Raw genomic sequence first — 19,347 nt, forward strand, 5'->3', positions numbered from 1 at the left:
CCATATTGCATGTGTGTACAGATGAGATGGTAATTTTTAGCATAAAACCTCTTCATAAACCTGCCTTGATCATTTATGTACAGATGACACACTGAACACTCAGTGTAATGCTACCTAATAGTACCAACTACTTAATTAGAATAACCATCCGGACAGGAAAATTGAATTTTAAAGTTTTCCCAACACAAGAAGGCTTTGATTTACAGATGTATCCCTCTATGGAGAACCTGATAGGGTGAGCAATTTAGTTACAACTACTCAGGACTCACTGAACACCTCCCTCGGTCCAGAAATTTTGCACACACCTTCATATCCTCACAATTTGTCATCTGCTCCTCATAGCAAGCCTCAGTCCTTGGCAACCTGCTGTCTTTACACATTTCTCCCAACTCTGCAGCAATATACAGAAGCAGATACACTTTTTTTCCCATCACTTTCAACATAATGTTATCTAACAAGGTGGAAATAACAGCACTCCAAAATTTCCAGAAGCTGCTACAGACAGAATACACAGAAAACCTTTCCTGAGGCTCTTATAAATCACATCAGAATCCGTTGGTCTAGGCAAGTGCCTAATACACATATAGTTGTGATTATTACTGTCTACAACTACCTGAAGGGGCATTGTAGCCAGGTGGGGGGTGGCCTCTTCTCCCAGGCAACCAGCAATAGAACAAGGGGACACAGTCTCAAGTTGTGCCAGGGTAGGTATAGGCTGGATATTAGGAAGAAGTTCTTCACAGAGAGAGTGATTTGCCATTGGAATGGGCTGCCCAGGGAGGTGGTGGAGGCACTTAGTGCCATGGTCTAGTTGATTGGTTAGGGCTGGGTGATCTTGGAGGTCTCTTCCAACCTGGTTGATTCTATGACTCTATGATTCTATTACACACAATCTCAAATGGAAATGTCCTAAAGATTTTCCCATAAGTGGACAACCCAGAACCCCACGAAACTTCAAAATAAAAACTCTAGTAGTTATCTGAGTTTGGATAGAATAAAGAATTGATATGACATGACTGCATGACAAAAAGAAAAGAAAATAAAGGAAACTTGGGAAAAAAAGTTCTCCTTATTTTTTGCTGGGGTTTTTGTTCTTTTTGTTTTGGGTTTTTTGTTGCTGTTGTTTGGTTCTGTTTGTTTGTATTTTTTTCCCCTGATAGTGTTTGTAATTGCTATTGTTAGGCAATCTCCCCAAGCACATCAAAATATTTCAACCCAAGTACAGCAGGATCAGTACCCAGCAGACTGGCAGTAAAGTGGACTTTCTATTTCTGTTAACAAGAAATGAAACAAGGTAAAACCAGACACCGTTTAAACAATCTGTCTGACAACTGTGAATTTAGCAACAGTGACCACAGAACAAGTACAGATGGTTTATCTGAAGTGCCGTGCTTATCAGGAAGGGATGACTACTGGTGAGAAATAATGACTCACAAGAAACTGACTTTCATTTTAAAATGAACCTTTAAGGCAGGGGTCCTCAAACTACAGCCCATGGGGCAGATATGGCTCCCCAGGGTCCTCAGTCCAGCCTGCTGATATTTACAGGGCCCCCCCCGCTGGGGGTTGGGGGGAAACCAAGCAGCCACTTCCTGCCACTTAATCTGCTCAGCGGCCTTGAAGCTCCCAAGCACCCGCCAGGACTGGGCTGGAACCAAACTATAGTCCGGCCCCTGACACAGCTGGGCTGGAACCAAACTATAGTCTGGCCCCAACACTGCTGGGCTGGAACCAAACTGTAGTCCGGCCCCTGACACAGCTGGGCTGGAACCAAACTATAGTCTGGCCCCCGACACTGCTGGGCTGGAACCAAACTATAGTCCGGCCCCTGACACTGCTGGGCTGGAACCAAACTATAGTCTGGCCCCAACACTGCTGGGCTGGAACCAAACTACAGTCCAGCCCCTGACACTACAGGGCTGGAACCAAACTATAGTCCAGCCCCTGACACTACTGGGCTGGAACCAAACTATAGTCCAGCCCCTGACACTACTGGGCTGGAACCAAACTATAGTCCAGCCCCGACACTACTGGGCTGGAACCAAACTATAGTCCAGCCCCTGACACTACTGGGCTGGAACCAAACTATAGTCCAGCCCCTCACACTACTGGGCTGGAACCAAACTATAGTCCAGCCCCCGACACTGCTGGGCTGGAACCAAACTATAGTCCAGCCCCTGACACTACTGGGCTGGAACCAAACTATAGTCTGGCCCCGACAATACTGGGCTGGAACCAAACTATAGTCCGGCCCCTGACACTGCTGGGCTAGAACCAAACTATAGTCTGGCCCCGACAATACTGGGCTGGAACCAAACTATAGTCTGGCCCCTGACAGTGTCTGAGGGACAGTGAACCAGCCCCCTGAAAAAGTTTGAGGCCCCCTGCTTTAAGGTCTGGGAAATCTTGCACTTACTGGTTATTGATTAGCTTGATAAATCAAGAGTTGATTACAGAAATAACTGAGTTCTTCTTTCGACTAACCACTAAACAGAAAAAAAATCAAAGTATTTTCAATTGTTCTTTTTCAAAATATCTTAGTCATGATGTTTCACTTCAAATAATATTTAAAAAGATACATAATACTATGCTACCTGCAAGTGAAGTAGAGTAAGTATTGATCATAGAATCGTATCATAGTATCAACCAGGTTGGAAGAGAGCTCCAAGATCATCCAGTCCAACCTAGCACCCAGCCCTAGCCAGTCAACTAGACCATGGCACTAAATGCCTCAGCCAGGCTTTTCTTGAACACCTCCAGGGATGGTGACTCCACCACCTCCTTGGGCAGCCCATTCCAATGGTAAATCATCTTGTTCTTTGGAAAAACAGAAAGATTAAGAAAAAAATACAGTCAACATTTGAAATATATCATAAAAAGCTATGTCTGCCTTGCATTACAAAAGTCTTTGTTTGCATACCATACGCAATGTGGACAGTTATTCTGTGACAACTACTGGCATTTTGACTGATTGCTAAACTCTCCACATCTTTTATATCTTGAAACAAAGTTCTAGATCACTTCCATAAAGTTCCTGCAAGACCTAGTCAGTGTACTCCTCTCTGTAACACCTCGCGGGAAGGAGTCCTGGAGCAGATTGCAGTTAAGGCTCATTAATATTCTCTGATACTAAAGAGAAACAGCAGCTGGCAGTTTAGCAGAAATCATGTCAGGCAATGGCACTGTTCTGGCCTTGAGGTGCATAAATTGGGTCCTTCTGTATTGTTTCCATAGCATGTGAGCAGATGTAGGGTGGTAGGGGTATGTTTTCACTTACTTTCAGCTGACAGGCAGGAATTTCTGTTGTCTAGTCACCTTTTCTTATCCTTTTGCATCTGTTATTATGCCAGTTATTGTGAAACCAGATTGGGAAAGGCATCTTGCTAGCTTGCACTGGTTTACTAATCTCTTTAATGTAATAGTTCTTAGAATATTTGTGAAAAGTGAGTGCATTAGATTGTATGAAGTCCTTCTTATCATCAGGAAAAGTATTTGGGATTATATACCTAGTTAGAATTTCCAACATATGATTGAATTTGCAAAATGTGCTTTAGACAATGGAACAGAAGCAGTTTTTTTTCTGAAGATGAGACCTTTGCTTTAATGGAGAAATGAGAGTTTCCAGATAGTTCCAAATCCTAAAGCTCTTTTTTTTTTTTTTTTTTTTTTTTTTTTTCCCAATAAAGCCCATTTTTATTGGGACATCCTCCTGAGCTGCTACTGCTGCTTAGTCCATGTATGTGGTGAGGGCAAAGACCCAAGAGAAAAATCTTGCTCACTCTGCAGCTCACCAATTTTGTCAAAACCAATCTAATTTTGTCGCAGGTTACAGAAGAGCATTCCAAAACTAGACAATCAAAAGAAAGTAGGCTCCAGGGACAGATAAGCATCTGTCCTCTGGCCAAAAATGTTCCATCAAGGGGAGTCTTTGTCTTACTGTACCTGGCAGAGCACATAGCTTGGGAGAAGGGTTCATGTAAGTTCTTACTGACCCACAGTCCTTCAAGGGGGGAGGTGTCTTCCCCTGGCTCATTCTATTTCATCTTCTCTGCTTCCTCCCATCTATTCTTTGAGGGGGGGTGGGGAAGAGATGGGAGGAAATGGGCTTTGGCTGTACTGCCACAGTCTCATACTCCCAAAATCTAGGAGATGTAGGAAATGTACTGGGGACAAAGGAAGTTCTTTTCTGCCTAGAATATGACTAGAGCATCTAATTTATTGCCACATGATATCACGAAGCCCAAAAGTACAAATGAGTTCAAAATGAAATTGGACCTGTGCACAAAAAATAGGTCTTTAGTGCCTCCACCACCTCCCTGGGCAGCCCATTCCAATGGCAAATCACTCTCTCTGTGAAGAACTTCTTCCTAACATCCAGCCTATACCTACCCTGGCACAACTTGAGACTGTGTCCCCTTGTTCTATTGCTGGTTGCCTGGGAGAAGAGGCCACCCCCCACCTGGCTACAATGCCCCTTCAGGTAGTTGTAGACAGTAATAAGATCACCCCTGAGTCTCCTCTTCTCCAGGCTAAACAACCCCAGCTCCCTCAACCTCTCCTCATAGGATTTGTGTTCCAGGCCCCTCACCAGCCTTGTTGCCCTTCTCTGGACACATTCCAGCACCTCAACATCTCTCTTGAATTGAGGGGCCCAGAACTGGACACAGTCCTCAAGGTGTGGCCTGACCAGTGCTGAGTACAGGGGAAGAATAACCTCCCTTGTCCTACTGGCCACACTGTTCCTGATGCAGGCCAGGATGCCATTGGCTCTCTTGGCCACCTGGGCACACTGCTGGCTCATCTTCAGCTTACTATCTATCAGTACCCCCAGGTCCCTTTCCTCCTGGCTGCTCTCCAGCCACTCAGTCCCCAGCCTATAGCGCTGCTTGGGATTATTGTGGCCGAAGTGCAGTCAAGAACATTTATCACAACATAAAGTGTCTTTTCTCTCTTTATTTCAATACAGACATCCCTGCTCTGCCTTCTTTTCTTGACTTACAACACAGTGGAATTGCCTGCTCCTGTGATTCTAAATGCTATTTCTCAGAGACTGACCCTGAAGTCCAGAGAAGCAACTCTGCCCTTCTTTTCTCTCATTACATGAAAAATTTTAGACTCAACCATTACATAATGGTTACAGCCAAGACAGCCACCCTATCATGACACCTAGCCTGAGTGTATTCCAGACTCACTACAACTAGTGTGATATAAGCTTAGATAGAATTTATATTGGAGAAAATTTCCTCCAAAACATGTTCCATCACAGTCAATCTTAAGTCAATACTCTCAGTATAATGATTGCTCACATGATATTGTTTCAATTTTCCCAGTTGTTTCCCATGCCGTATCAGTTATATGGAATCAAAACTCCTCCCCAGCAGATTTCTCTTAAAAAAAAAAAACCATTTTGTTTAATTGTTATGTTTCTGTCACAAGTGGTCAGTGTAACCAATTCTATTATTTCCAGCAATGATACAGGACTTAAAATCATGTTTTTTCTGGGTTAGAAATGCAAGTCTAAGAGTATGTCTACATTGCAATTTGAGAGCCATACCAAATTAGCCTGAAGACTGCAAGAGGTCTACCATGGCAGCAGAAGGCTCACTGCTGGTTTATACACCCTGCTAAGATGGGATGGTTCTATAATAGAAGGGGTAAATTAATAAATGCAAGATTGTATTTTTCCAAAATTAATATTGTTTATTAATTTTGATATTCAGAATTCTCACCATCCCTGACCACTAATTTTTTAATAATAACTAGGTTCCTCTGCAACAGTCATGGAAATGTTATACAGAGGAATAACTGGATCTAGAAATAACTAGCAAAAATATATGAACATTCATAGAACTCAGTTTAACTGGAAAAGAAGGTTCCTGTAATCAATATACCACTTGTAGTTAATTGTACCACTTGCCCACTAGATGGACTCGAGAAGCTCCTTTCTGCTTATGGCACAGGCAATGGTGAATTACAAGAGGCTTTAAGTATTTGCTCATAAAATATTATTTCTCCATTCATGGGGCTAGCTACAGCTTCAAACTGTACCCAAACGCTTTTAGGGAATTCTGTTACTGTCTTGTCAGCTTTTGATTCTTCCCAGGCTTCACAGAGAGTGCTGGGGAAAGGAGACAGACAATCTCTGGCCTTATGTTGGCTCCTCTGGATGATCTGTGTACCTCCAGAACTTCTTGTTTTGGCAGGAGACTTTCAGGTGTAGGCAGGATGTCTTGCAATGTGCAGTCTTAGCACAATGTCACGCTGGCTACGCAGGCCAACTTCGTGGAGGAACTTAGAGCCTGTTCCTGGTAAACTTGAGGCAGGCAGTTTCCAGACAGTTCAGGATACAGTAAAGCAGAACATTGTCAGAAGGAGAGAGCAACAACAGCAGGCAGCAGCAGGCATACTTATAATGGCAGAGCACATTGTGTTTATCTGCTCATCTCATTTTAATCAGCGTAGTCCAAGACTAATGGGCCTTTGGACACAGAATAGCCAATCAGAATGACAGTTAGCCAAGCTTGACCATATTAGTGTAGTGGAAATTAATAATATGTTATAATTATTAATATTTTATATGAACATTTTTATTATTAATATTTTTAAAGGGGGAAATTCCATGAGATTCTTTGGATTTTCAGTCGATGGGAAGTAGTTGCATAAAGGATGCTTACAAACACCATCCCTGGAGGTGTTCAAGAAAAGACTGGATGAGGCACTTGGTGCCATGGTGTAGTTGACTGGCTAGGGCTGGGTGATAGGCTGGACTGGATGATCTTGGAGGTCTCTTCCAAACTGGTTGATTCTATGATTCTCTAAGAAACAGCTTAATCAATCAGAACTTGGAAAATAGGAACGTGAAAACAGGAAAATTCTAACTATGCTTATGGGGCCTTAGCATTAACTCCATCATATGTACTGATGACACTTTGGTCCCTGAGTAAGTCTCTTGTACAAAAACTCTTCCGAAGGGCAGACTTCAGCCTATTTAAGGAACTAACTCAGAAAGTTCCTTGGGAAAAAGCCCTTGAAAACAAAGGGGTCCTGGAAGGTTGGACCTACTTCAAGAAAGAACTCCTGAAGGCACAGGAGCAGGCAGTGCCACTGAGCTGGAAGATGAGCCGATGAGGGAGGCAGCCAGACTGGATGGGCAGGGAGCTGCTGAAGGAATTAAAGATTAAAAAGAGAATATATCACCTTTGGAAAAGAGGGGAGGTGTCCCAGGAAAAGTTCAAGGAAGTTGCTAGGTCTTGTAGAGGAAAAATTAGAGAGGCAAAAGCCCATTTGGAGCTTAGGCTGGCCACGGCTGTCAAGGAAAATAAAAAATGTTTCTTTAAATATATGAATGGCAAGAGAAGGGCCAAGGACAACCTCCAGACCTTATTAGATAGAGAGGGGAATACAGTGACAAAGGATGAGGAAAAGGCAGAGGTGCTTAACACCTTCTTTGCCTCAATCTTCAATAGTGGCACAGGTTGGGCATGGAAGTGCTGGTTAATGTCTGGGAATCACTAAGCTGATCTTTATGAGCTTCTAGCAAGCCTCAGCCCCTTGTCAGGTGTCTCTTTCTGTCCGGGTGGTTGTACCTGCCCAATACTCTTCAGGAAAAGTTTGAGTATGTATTGACTGCAATGTGCTGTTCACTATATTTACTGTAGAATAGATACAATGTGTAGTCACGCAGAAATCTGTGAAACTGATGGGTCCCTTCAATAGACTTTACTAAGATTTCAAAGGACCTTTTATTTGTTCTTAAGGAGGACTCACAAAGTCTAACTTTCAGGTTTTAACTAGTCAACTTTCCAATCTTGTTTGTTGAAAGGAAATAAATGTGTTCCAGATGAGTGGAGCTGAGTTAGACTCCAGGTCTGGCTCACCCTTAGAGAAGCCTTTTTCTGCATTGACAGAAGATGGAAAGTGAAGTGACTCATTTGCTAACACAGGGCTCTGATGGATGAGTGGTGAGATCTTGCCTAAGAATGGTATACTCATCTCTTTATCTTGCTTTCATTTGATGGACTCCTGGTCTGCTTATTACTCCATTTCTGAACCTCTCAGCTTTTTACAGCAAGATATCACTGACACCACTTTCCCTTAAGACATCCTGTTATAAACTACAGACACTGATTGATGGGTGGGAATGCTTTAACTCAGATGGGTGGCCAGCCTCCATCTGTGCTCTACCCTTACTGTAGGGACTTCTGAAACAGACATTAATCAAATCATAAGTAACAAGAGTTTATGGTGCAATTTTCTGACAGGAGAAAACCTAACTGAATTTAACCTGCAATCAGGAGGCTATTGGCAAAGAGCTCAGAAAACTATCCTGTAGTTAGAATGGGCAGGAAAGGGTAGCAGCTTCATCACTTTTCTCAAGCTACACCATCCTTCCTTGCCAGCAAAGCCTTTAGCTGCCTAACATTGGCGAGTGCAAATAGCTTCTTTAACATCCTTCCAATCACTTACTTCATTACTGAATTTTCATGAGCATCAACACTTGTCACGATGGATACTTGTTCTACAGGAGTAACTCAGAGATCTTCAATTTCTTGTGCAAACTGTTAGACTCCTGTGCCTTGTATGCCTACTTTTAAACAGATTATTCAATATCATGAACATGCATTTACATACCTGATAAATAATTTGCAATTTTCATATTACATATTCCATCAGTATTAAGTAAGCCATGAGATGTAGTGGTTTCTAATGAAAAATATTTTAATTTGTGTGGAGCTTTTTTTTTTCTTTTGTTTATTTGTGCTTGTTTGGGGGTTTTGTTTGTTTGTTTGTATTTGGTGATTTGTTGGGGGGGTTTTGTTGTTTGTTTGTGTTTTTTTTTTAATCTCATCCAAAAGGTCACAATGTTAGAAAACTGAAGTTTCACACCTAATGACCTATTGTCACAATTGAATTCCAAAACTTCATTATACATGTCTGAGGCTGAAAATATTTTCCTAGGTACTGTTTCAATCCAACAAAGAGTAATGGGGAAAAGTATACTAACATGATTAAACAACTAAAATATAAAGAGGGAAAATCATGCAAACATGTGAAAGCATTTCTTGCTGACAGAGGACATGATTTGATAAACATGAGCAACCCATGTTGCGAAGAGGAACTAAGGTGATGAAACAAACCCCCACATTCAGCTGCAAGGGGGCTGCTGGCTGCAGAAGGCTGATCCTACAATTGTTTTCTTTAAACCTTAACCTATTCAAGAGCCAATGGCATCCTGGCCTGCATCAGGAACAGTGTGGCCAGTAGATCAAGGAGGTTATTCTTCCCCTGTACTCAGCACTGGTCAGACCACACCTTGAGTACTGTGTCCAGTTCTGGGCCCCTCAATTCAAGAGGGATGTTGAGGTGCTGGAGCATGTCCAGAGAAGGGCAACAAGGCTGTTGAGGGGCCTGGAGCACAAATCCTATGAGGAGAGGTTGAGGGAGCTGGGGTTGTTTAGCCTGGAGAAGAGGAGGCTCAGGAGTGATCTTATTAATGTCTACAACTACCTGAAGGGGCATTGTAGCCAGGTGGGGGGTGGCCTCTTCTCCCAGGCAACCAGCAATAGAACAAGGGGACACAGTCTCAAGTTGTGCCAGGGTAGGTATAGGCTGGATATTAGGAAGAAGCTCTTGCCAGAGAGAGTGATTTCCCATTGGAATGGGCTGCCCAGGGAGGTGGTGGAGGCACCGTCCCTGGAGGTGTTCAAGAAAAGACTGGATGAGGCACTTAGTGCCATGGTCTAGTTGATTGGATAGGGTTGGGTGCTAGGTTGGTCTGGATGATCTTGGAAGTCTCTTCCAACCTGGTTGATTCTATGATTCTATGATTCTATCTGTGCCTTACATGTAGCCTTAAACCTATTTGTGCCTTCCACATGTACCAATCCTAATTAAGTTAACTGAATATACCTCTTCTTAACCTATCTGTGCCTTATATGTAGCCTTAAACCTATCTGTGATTCCACATGTATCAATCCTAATTAAGTTAACTGAATATACCTCTTCTGAGTTTGGCATAAAAGATGCCATATCACTGCAACAGAGGGAGCATGACTTTAACCACATTGATATGGCATTGTGACTCTGGCTGTGATTTTCACCAACATAAACATATATCCTGACCTTAGCTGATTTTGTAGTATCTGTACATGATTACAATTGTGTTGTTTATGAAGAAATTATTACAAACTGTTAAAGGTGGAAACATGGAAATCAGGATCTGGATTTAATTTTTCAGGGATATAATTTAAATAGATTAGATTCTATTTCGTGCTCATTCACCACTGAGCTGCACCACTCAGGCAGCTTTTTTTTCTTTCTGGCAAATACTAAAGCCATTTGAAGACCCATTGTGCTGTGACTGATGCTGACACACACACATTCATCTATCTTGTGACTCTTATAATGACAGAAAGAGTCACTGGGTTATATTGAATAGAGAAGTTAAGGATGACAGCATATTTATTGATCTGATACAAGGAATCAGTATGGGGATGAAGAGTATAATGAAAAAATATGTCTGTTTAAAAAACAAAGCAAAATAAAAGGCCTGTTCTTCAAAGATATGATGAAATTCATCTCACTTATTCGCTCCACTCAAGAGCTAAACTAGTCATTGATCCATCTTGCCTGTGCCTTAGGCACCTAACATAATTTGTATAAACTGTTAATGGATGATGCTTGCTTTCTTCTTTACTGTAGAAATAATCCAGATGGCTAGTTAAATTGCAAGACTATTTTGTGATTAAAGACAGATGATCTAAATCCCACTTTCATGTTACCCTTGAACTGAGAAATAAATACTTTTTTAAACTGAACTTCCAATAATTTTCAAGTCATTTTTGATACAATAAAAACTACTTTAGATTGAATGTAAATATCTTTGGTTGAAAGAGACCTTCAGATTGTCTAGTCCAGCCTTTAATCCAGCACTGCAAGGTCACCACTAAACTATGTCCCCAGGTACCAAATCCACACACTCTTTAAACACCTCCAGGAATGGTTACTCCACCACTGCCCTGGGCAGATTATTTCAACGTTTGATGGACCTTTGTGTGAAGAAACGTTTCCTGACATCCAGCCTTCTCTCTGTTGACAAGGGAGAGTGAGAATCACTGTACAGGGGTCTGGTAGCCAGCCTAATTCAACATTCCCTGCCTTAGAGTTTAGTAACAATGGATAACTTTCAAATGAGTTATAATTGTTCCATTTGATGTATTTATCATTGACTTTATGCATAGGTTTATTTCTTCCCTGAAAAGGGAAAATTATAGAACTTTTTTTTTTTTCTTTTTCCTGGCTTGTGCCTACTGGAAAACATACAGGAAGATAGTTTATAATTATGAGAAACCTCTATTTCATGCTTGTTGATAAAGGCACAATTGAACGTCCATCAATAGCTCAGAGGCCATCAATAAAAATAGTCTCTTATAATGGAACTGTGTCCAGTTCTGGGCCCCTCAATTCAAGAAAGATGTTGAGCTGCTGGAACGTGTCCAGAGAAGGGCAACAAAGCTGGTGAGGGGCCTGGAGCACAGATCCTATGAGGAGAGGTTGAAGGAGCTGGGCATGTTTAGCCTGGAGAAGAGGAGGCTCAGGGGTGATCTTATTACTGTCTACAACTACCTGAAGGGGCATTGTAGCCAGGTGGGGGGTGGCCTCTTCTCCCAGGCAACCAGCAATAGAACAAGGGGACACAGTCTCAAGTTGTGCCAGGGTAGGTATAGGCTGGATATTAGGAAGAAGCTCTTGCCAGAGAGAGTGATTTCCCATTGGAATGGGCTGCCCAGGGAGGTGGTGGAGGCACCGTCCCTGGGGGTCTTCAAGAAAAGCCTGGATGAGGCACTTAGCGCCATGGTCTAGTTGATTGGATAGGGCTGGGTGCTAGGTTGGACTGGATGATCTTGGAGGTCTCTTCCAACCTGGTTGATTCTATGATTCTATGATTCTAAAGAGAAATGTCACTTAGCTGTTAAATGCCAGGAAATGAATAGTGCCCACTATATGCTTTGGTTAGCCCCCCTTGTCTGAATAGTTTATAATGAAAATTAAGATTAATCTTAATTGAGATAGTTTAATTGGTGTTTATTATTATTTGTATTGGTTATGTAGGTCATATGTGACATTTTTTTGAACTCACGTTTTAGAAGATAGACCATAATTCTGTGTATTAAGACTTTCACATCAGTTTACACAGTCAGAGAATATCAGCCAAATTTTATAACTGCATGGCTAAAGAAGTGCTTTTCAGAATAAAAAGATGTCTGTTTAAAAACTGCAGACACTCATGGGCAGATCTATAAAAGAATTGGAGCCCATGGTCAAAACTGAGAGATTAAAATTTCTGTTTATCTGCTGAGTAGCCCTGAAAGTATCCAAAATACATAGACATTCCCACTGTCCCACCTGCCTCACCTATCCTCTGCCAATTAAAAAGGAATTAATTTTGCAAATTAATCTTTGAGCACTCAGGTAGCTCAGGAAGACAGGAAAATTCACTCTTAAATACAGCACAGTATGTAAAGAGTAACTTTACAGGTCACAATCACTTCTATATTGTGACAGAGGTATTGTGTATGTTGGAGAGTTCATAATTACATGCTTTAGTTGACATTGCTATTTTCTCTTTAGATAGACAACAGAAGGATCTGTTGCATTTATGGTAAGCACAGTGTAGATGACAGTGAAAATGCACTAATGTGGAAGAAATTATAGCTTTAATTCACCTCTAGGCTTCCACCACTGACTTGAACTGGAGATGTCTTTGGAGGTTAAGTGGTCACAAAGTTTGGTCCTTCACTCCCACTTATAAGACAAGCTCTGCTGATTTTAAACTGTTCATGGCAAACGTTAATAGGAAGTGCTTACAATGTAAGTCTCAGACTCCTTGTATTTTACAGTGTATTTTCTGTGAAAGGCTCTCAGCCCTTTCCGTGACACTGCTGCAACAGCAAGGAACTTAGGTGTTAGAGACCTGCAAACCCCCTCTTTTCTTACCCTGGCCAAAATATGTTCAAGAAACATCTGGACATGGCACTTCAGGACATGGTTTAATGGCTGTGATGGTTAGTGTGAGGCTGATGGTTGGGCTTGATGATCTCAGAGGTCTTTTCCAACTAAAACAATTTTATGATTCTGTGTCTCTGTTATAACCAAACTTAAAGCTGCTTTCAAAATAGATGCACATGTGTCAGAAAAATGTGATCCAATCTGAGTAATAAAATGTCTTCTTTTTTTTTCTCATCAGTGGGTTCTTTGTTTGATTGGTTGCTTTTTTTGGTTGGTTGGTTGGGTTTTTTTAGCAGTCCAATCTGTTTTTTTTTTTTTAGCACAATCTGGTCTCCTAATAATAGCCAATATGGAGCAAAAGAATCAGTGAGTGCTTCAGAGCCACTGTGTTATGGTTCTGTGAGAATTTGTCACTTGACTACTACTGACACCAGTGGGATTTGTAAAGTGATGATTTGGAAAGTAAGAACATCTGACAGCTATTTTTGTTTATCTCAGATTCCAAATCAGACTTTTTCTAAAGCATTGTAGAACATTACATAAGGGAGGTGCCACATGGCTATTATGCTGATATCCTTCTTCCTCCAAATATCTTTCTGCATGATTTCTTAGAGAACATGATCTTGCAGCAAAAGAAAGTGTCACTGCTTTCTTAGTCTCAAAAAAATGCAAATGTCTTTTGAGAAAAATTAAACAAGCACATACAAGACAAAATCAAATCAAAACAAAACAACCCAAGAATTATTTGTTGCGTCTGTGCTGTAAATAGGTGGACATTTCTGTCTAAATGTCGTGACTGAGCTTCAGTAAGAAAATGCTGTGCCTTGCATGGCAAGAAGAATTAGATCACAGGCTGTGAAAGAGAAAACAAGGGTGATGTCTACTTCACTCATAGGCTTGCTGAGAGGTTTAAGAACAAGAATCCAGACATATACAAGGCACTTCTTTGGCCTGAGAGCTATGAGCTGCATTTTTTTTTTCTCTCTAGCCTCACTGCTATCTCTCTGATTAATCCACTTTGCTTCCTAACCTCCTCACCAAACCTCCGCTCTTCCTTGGGACTGGGGTAAGGTTGAGAGGAGTAGGGGGAAGGCGAAAGGGTGGTTAGAAGCCCCTGTTGGAGACTCAGTGTTCTGGGAGGGCTGTTGTGTTTCTGTATTACCTTTTACCTTGTATATTTCTGTCTATAACTGTATATACTGTAAATATCTGCTTGTGTATTGTGCTAAGATGTAAACATAAGCTTCATTCAAATTTCCAGAGCTGGCTGAGTCTAGTCTGGCTGATTTCCAAAGTGTGGGGCAGCAGGTAACACCCAAACCACTACACATGATCTAGTCAATTGGACAGGGCTGGGTACTAGGTTGGACTGGATGATCCTGGAGGTCTCTTCCAACCTGGTTGATTCTATGATTCTAAGAACAAATTTTTCAGGCTTCATATTAATAAAGAGAAACTTTTTTTTTTTTCTTACTCAGTGACCAGAAGGAAAACAGAAGTACACCTGCAAAGTCAACATCTGAAAACTAGAGGTGGGTAAATTTTGGGAGCACAAAGACAGGTTTGAATTGAATATCCACAGAGTGTGTATATGAGTTTTGATTCATTCATATGACTCTCACAAGTCTTACAGAAAAAAAGAGGGGTGGCAGCTACATTGCAATGCCAACAATCTGTGACAGATTTTGTGATTAAAATATCATCTCTTTTACCAAGCACAAGTAGGATTTTCAGGGATTACATTCATCAGTTCCTTTGCAATACTTAGGCCAGTCTGTTTAGTTCACAACATACACACAGATCTCGTTGGCATTCAACAGAGACCGAAATTGCAGCAACAAATTGTGTCAGCAATTCCACATGTGGAATAGGAGTTGCAGAATAGGCTTTTCTTCTGGAATAGCTGTCTTCCAGTTGTCTCTCATTTCCAACATTTACTTCTAAACATAAGTGACAAAAATAGCTTTTTGCACTGTATTTCTACTGCCACTTCTCTGTCCAAAATATCTTATTTGCAGTATCTTGTATCTTATTTGCAGTATCTTGTATTTAAAATGGGAGTCTCCATCTAGGAGAAAGAATTTTTGTGCATTCCACCCTATATGGACAATAAGGAGTACATTAAACAGCATTTCTTTTATTTAATGTCTTGGCTGGAAAGTTTCAAATTTCAGTTATCCACTGAATATATTTCATTATAATTTTTGCTCATGTCTGATAGAAATTTATACTGGAAGGAATCATGACAATAGTTCAGATGGACAATCTTACATAGTAGCTAAAGTATTTTCACAAGCATTCTTGCAACAAGACTATTATTCTCTTGTGTTTGTCATCTCTAATGATTTTATCACAGCTTTTGGGGACATTTAGAATTCTTTTTAAAACCTTTCAGATTTCAATAATACAACATTATGTACAAATTTCGACTTCCCTTTAAAAAATAATTAGTCTTAGTGGTGTGCCCCAGGGGTCAGTACTAGGTCCAGTCTTGTATAATGTATTCATCAACGGCCTGGATGAAGGAGTGAAGTGTACTCTCAGCAAGAGACAGATGCATCTGACACACCAGAAAGTTGTGTTGGAAATCAGTAAGACCCACATGTGCTGGAGAACTGGGCAGAGATGAATCTCATGAAGTTCAACAAAGGTAAGTGTAGAGTCCTGCATCTGGGGAGGAATAACCCTATGCATTAGAATAGGTGAGGGATTGATCTGCTGGAAAGCAGCTCCATGGAGAAGGACGTTGACGTCCTGGTAGATAGTAAATTCACCCTGAGCCATCAATATGCCCTCTTGGCCAAGAAGGCCAATGGTATTCTGGGATTTATTAAGAAGAGTGTGGCCAGCAGCTCAAGGGAGGGTCTCCTCCTCTACTCTGCCATTGTGAGGCCATACCTGGAGTACTGTATCCTGTTTCTGGCTCCCCATTTCAAGAGAGACAGGAAGCTACTGGAGAAAGGCCAACAGAGGGCCACAAAGATAGTGAGGTACTGGAACATGTCTCTGACAAGGAAAGGCCTGTAAGACCTGGGACTGTTTAGTGATCTTATAAATACATATAAATATTAAAGGGTGTCAAGAGGATGAGAGGGAATCTGACAAATGCATGTAAATATCTAAAGGGTGTTAAGAGGATGGGGCTGGCCTTTTTTTCAGTGATAGCAGGGATAGGATGAGAGACAATGGGTACAAATGACAACGCAGGAGGTTTCACTTGAAATTAATTGTTGTGGATTAAGGGTTAACTGATTGGTTAACATAAAGGAAAGCCTTCTCTCCTTTGAGTGTGATCGAGCACTGGAACAGGCTGCACAGAGAGCTTCTGGAGACTTTTCTAGGTCATCGATGAAGATGTTGAATGAGACTGGATCCAGTACTGTGGGATCAATGTAACAATGGTCAATCAGTGGACCAGCTACAACACAAGCCCTTGGCCAAACTACCTGAGTCAGAGTGATCTGATTAGAAGAAGCAAGGAGATTGTCCTGCCATCTGATGAATATGCCTGTCCTTCTTATCTGATGAATATGCTAAGACCACTGCTCGGGGAAGCAGATGTGGCAGACAAGAATTTAGATTGGAAGAAGAGGTGGTTTTGCATGTGATAGAATGACTAATCAATATGTAAAAATGTTAAGCCTTCTGATGCCTTCTGACAAAGTCCTGTATGTTGCCTAATAAAGTTGGAACTTAGCTTGCATCAAGCTGCCTCCCTGTCTCTTTGTTGCAGCACAGTGCTAACTGTGGGGAACACCTCTAGCCACATGACCACAATCCTTTGTGCTCTGTCATTCACTAGTTCTCCATCCACATCATTGCCCACTCATCTAACCCAACCTTCCTGAGCTTACCTATGAGGGTATTAAAGGGAAGGATATCAAAAGTCTTGTGGAAGTCAAGGTAGACACTTCTCTTCCTCTACCCAACTCACCACACCATCATAAAAGCCTACCAGATTGGTCAAATATGATTTCCCTTCATGACCATTCCTGACAATCTTCCTTTCTTCCACATGCTTAGATATGACCTCTAGAATGAGCAGTTCCATCATCTTTCCAAGGATGAAGGTGAGGCTGACTGACCTTTAGTTTCCTGGGTCCTCCTTCTTGCCCTTTCTGAAGACTGCAGTGATATTGGCTTTTCTCCAGTCCTCAGGCACCTTCCGTGGTCTCCATGACCTTGCAAAAGTGATAGACAATGGCTTAGCAGTAAACTTAGCCAGATCCTTGGCACTTGTGAGTGCATCCCTTCAAGGCCCATGGATCTGTGAATGTCCAGATTCTTCAGGTGATTTCTAACCCCATCCTTCTTGACTAATGGGAAGACTTCCTTTCTCCAGACTTTCCCTCTTACCTCCAGCTTTACAGAACTGGCCTTAGCTCTAAAGACAGAAGCAGAGAAGCAGCTGAGCAGAAGCTCACACAGGGTTTTGACTGGTATTCCTTTACTGGTTTTGATACATTGTAATGTTTAATTGATCATGATAGAATTGAAAGAGGTTGACTTTCAGTAACAAAATACTTTTTCAGGTTGGATCATTTGTCAATATAGGCAATTAATTTACCAACTCTTCCCTGTCTCTCATCATTAGAATTTTACAACTTAAACTTGATATTATTCAGCCACTCAATATACTTATACATAATGTAAAACCTAGTTGTGATTTAGCTGCAGAAAAACGAAGGACAAGAGAGTTGAAAGAGTGGTTCTTTGCCACATCTACATAAACAAGCCCAGAATGAAGACTCACTGAAGGTCAGGAGTGGAGAAAACACTTCCACAGATCTTTTCAAATGACTAGAATGATAAGAAGAGGAAGCTCCGAGGTGACCTTATTGTAGCCTTTCTGTATCAGAAGGGGGGCTACAAAAAAAGCTGGGAAGGGACTTTTTAGGCTATCAGGTAGTGACTGGACTAGGGGGAATGGAGCAAAGCTGGAGATGGGGAGATTCAGACTGGACATGAGGAGGAAGTTGTTCAGCATGAGAGTGGTGAGAGCCTGGAATGGGTTTCCCAGGGAGGTGGTTGAGGCCCCATCCCTGGAGGTGTTTAAGGCCAGGCTGGATGAGACTCTGGCCAGCCTGCTCTAGAGTAGGATGTCCCTGGCCATGGCGGGAGGGGTGGAACTAGATGGTCCTTGTGGTCCCTTCCAACCCTGACTGATTCTATGATTCTATGAATTTCAGGACAGAACAGAATTAAGCAGAAAAGCTAAAAAAAAAAATAAAATATTAAGCACTAGTGCTTTATGCCATTATCATTTTAACTTCTCTGACCACAATGAATGCAATCAGACAGATCTGTCTCTTCTCTTCAGTTCTCTAGCTCTTATGGGTACAATTTGTTGGAATAGCTTGCCATTGAACAACTACTTATTTGTGGGATAAAAAGCAATGTATTTTTGCCTGACATTGGCATTTATAGTAACTTCCATTACACATACCAAACATTGTATTGCAAGTTTCTGAATGGTGCTATCATTTTTTGCAAATGCATTAAACTATCATTTTTTTTTTGCCAAATGCTAAAATTGCAAAGAGTTTTCTTCTTCTTCTTCTTCTTATTATTATTATTACTATTATTTTTTGATGAGTAAAAGAATGAACATCCTTTATCCAATTCTGTCCAAGTATTTGACAGGTAATTCCAACAACAAATGTGAATGTGACATTACACTAATCTTTATTTAAAAAAAATATTTATTTTGAGGGTAGCATTTTCAAACAGTGAAAAATAATTTCTATGAACACGAATCTAGTCTTCTGTGGGGAAAAAGAAAGTATTCATTATACAGAATGATACAGAAACTTAAATTCTATGTCAGAAATGTGACTCCTGTATGATTGAATTTACCTGTGATTTCAAGTCTCATGTGATATAAGAATAGAAAATGCTCTTTGTTTCTAACAGTATAAACTGTGGACCATCAAATGATACCACTGCTGAAAAGGTTGAAACAAGAAAACAACAAATGTATTTTGACTGTAGTACACTGTGGAAACTCTGCCAAGCAGTATTCTGGATGTCAAAAGTGCAAATTGGTTCAAAAAGCAATAAAACAAATTTTAGCAAACACAAATATCTCTGGCTCTAGAAATTCTTAGACAGTCTGCTGAAATCTGAGAGGAGAATGCAGAAAACATTTAGAATAAGCTAGTATCTTGAGGGCTTGCCTGCTCTCACAGGCTTATCTAATCAACTGCCACTTCCTATTGTCAGATAGATCATTCAGCAAACAAACTCTCAATCTGGTCCAGTATGTTCTTTCTGTTTTCTTGTCTATTATTCAGCTCTTTCAAACCTAGTGAGTCTCCTTTTACGCATTTCATCTAGACA

The sequence above is a fragment of the Pogoniulus pusillus genome, chromosome 3 (genome assembly GCF_015220805.1).
Source record: "Pogoniulus pusillus isolate bPogPus1 chromosome 3, bPogPus1.pri, whole genome shotgun sequence".
Lineage (NCBI taxonomy): Eukaryota > Metazoa > Chordata > Aves > Piciformes > Lybiidae > Pogoniulus > Pogoniulus pusillus.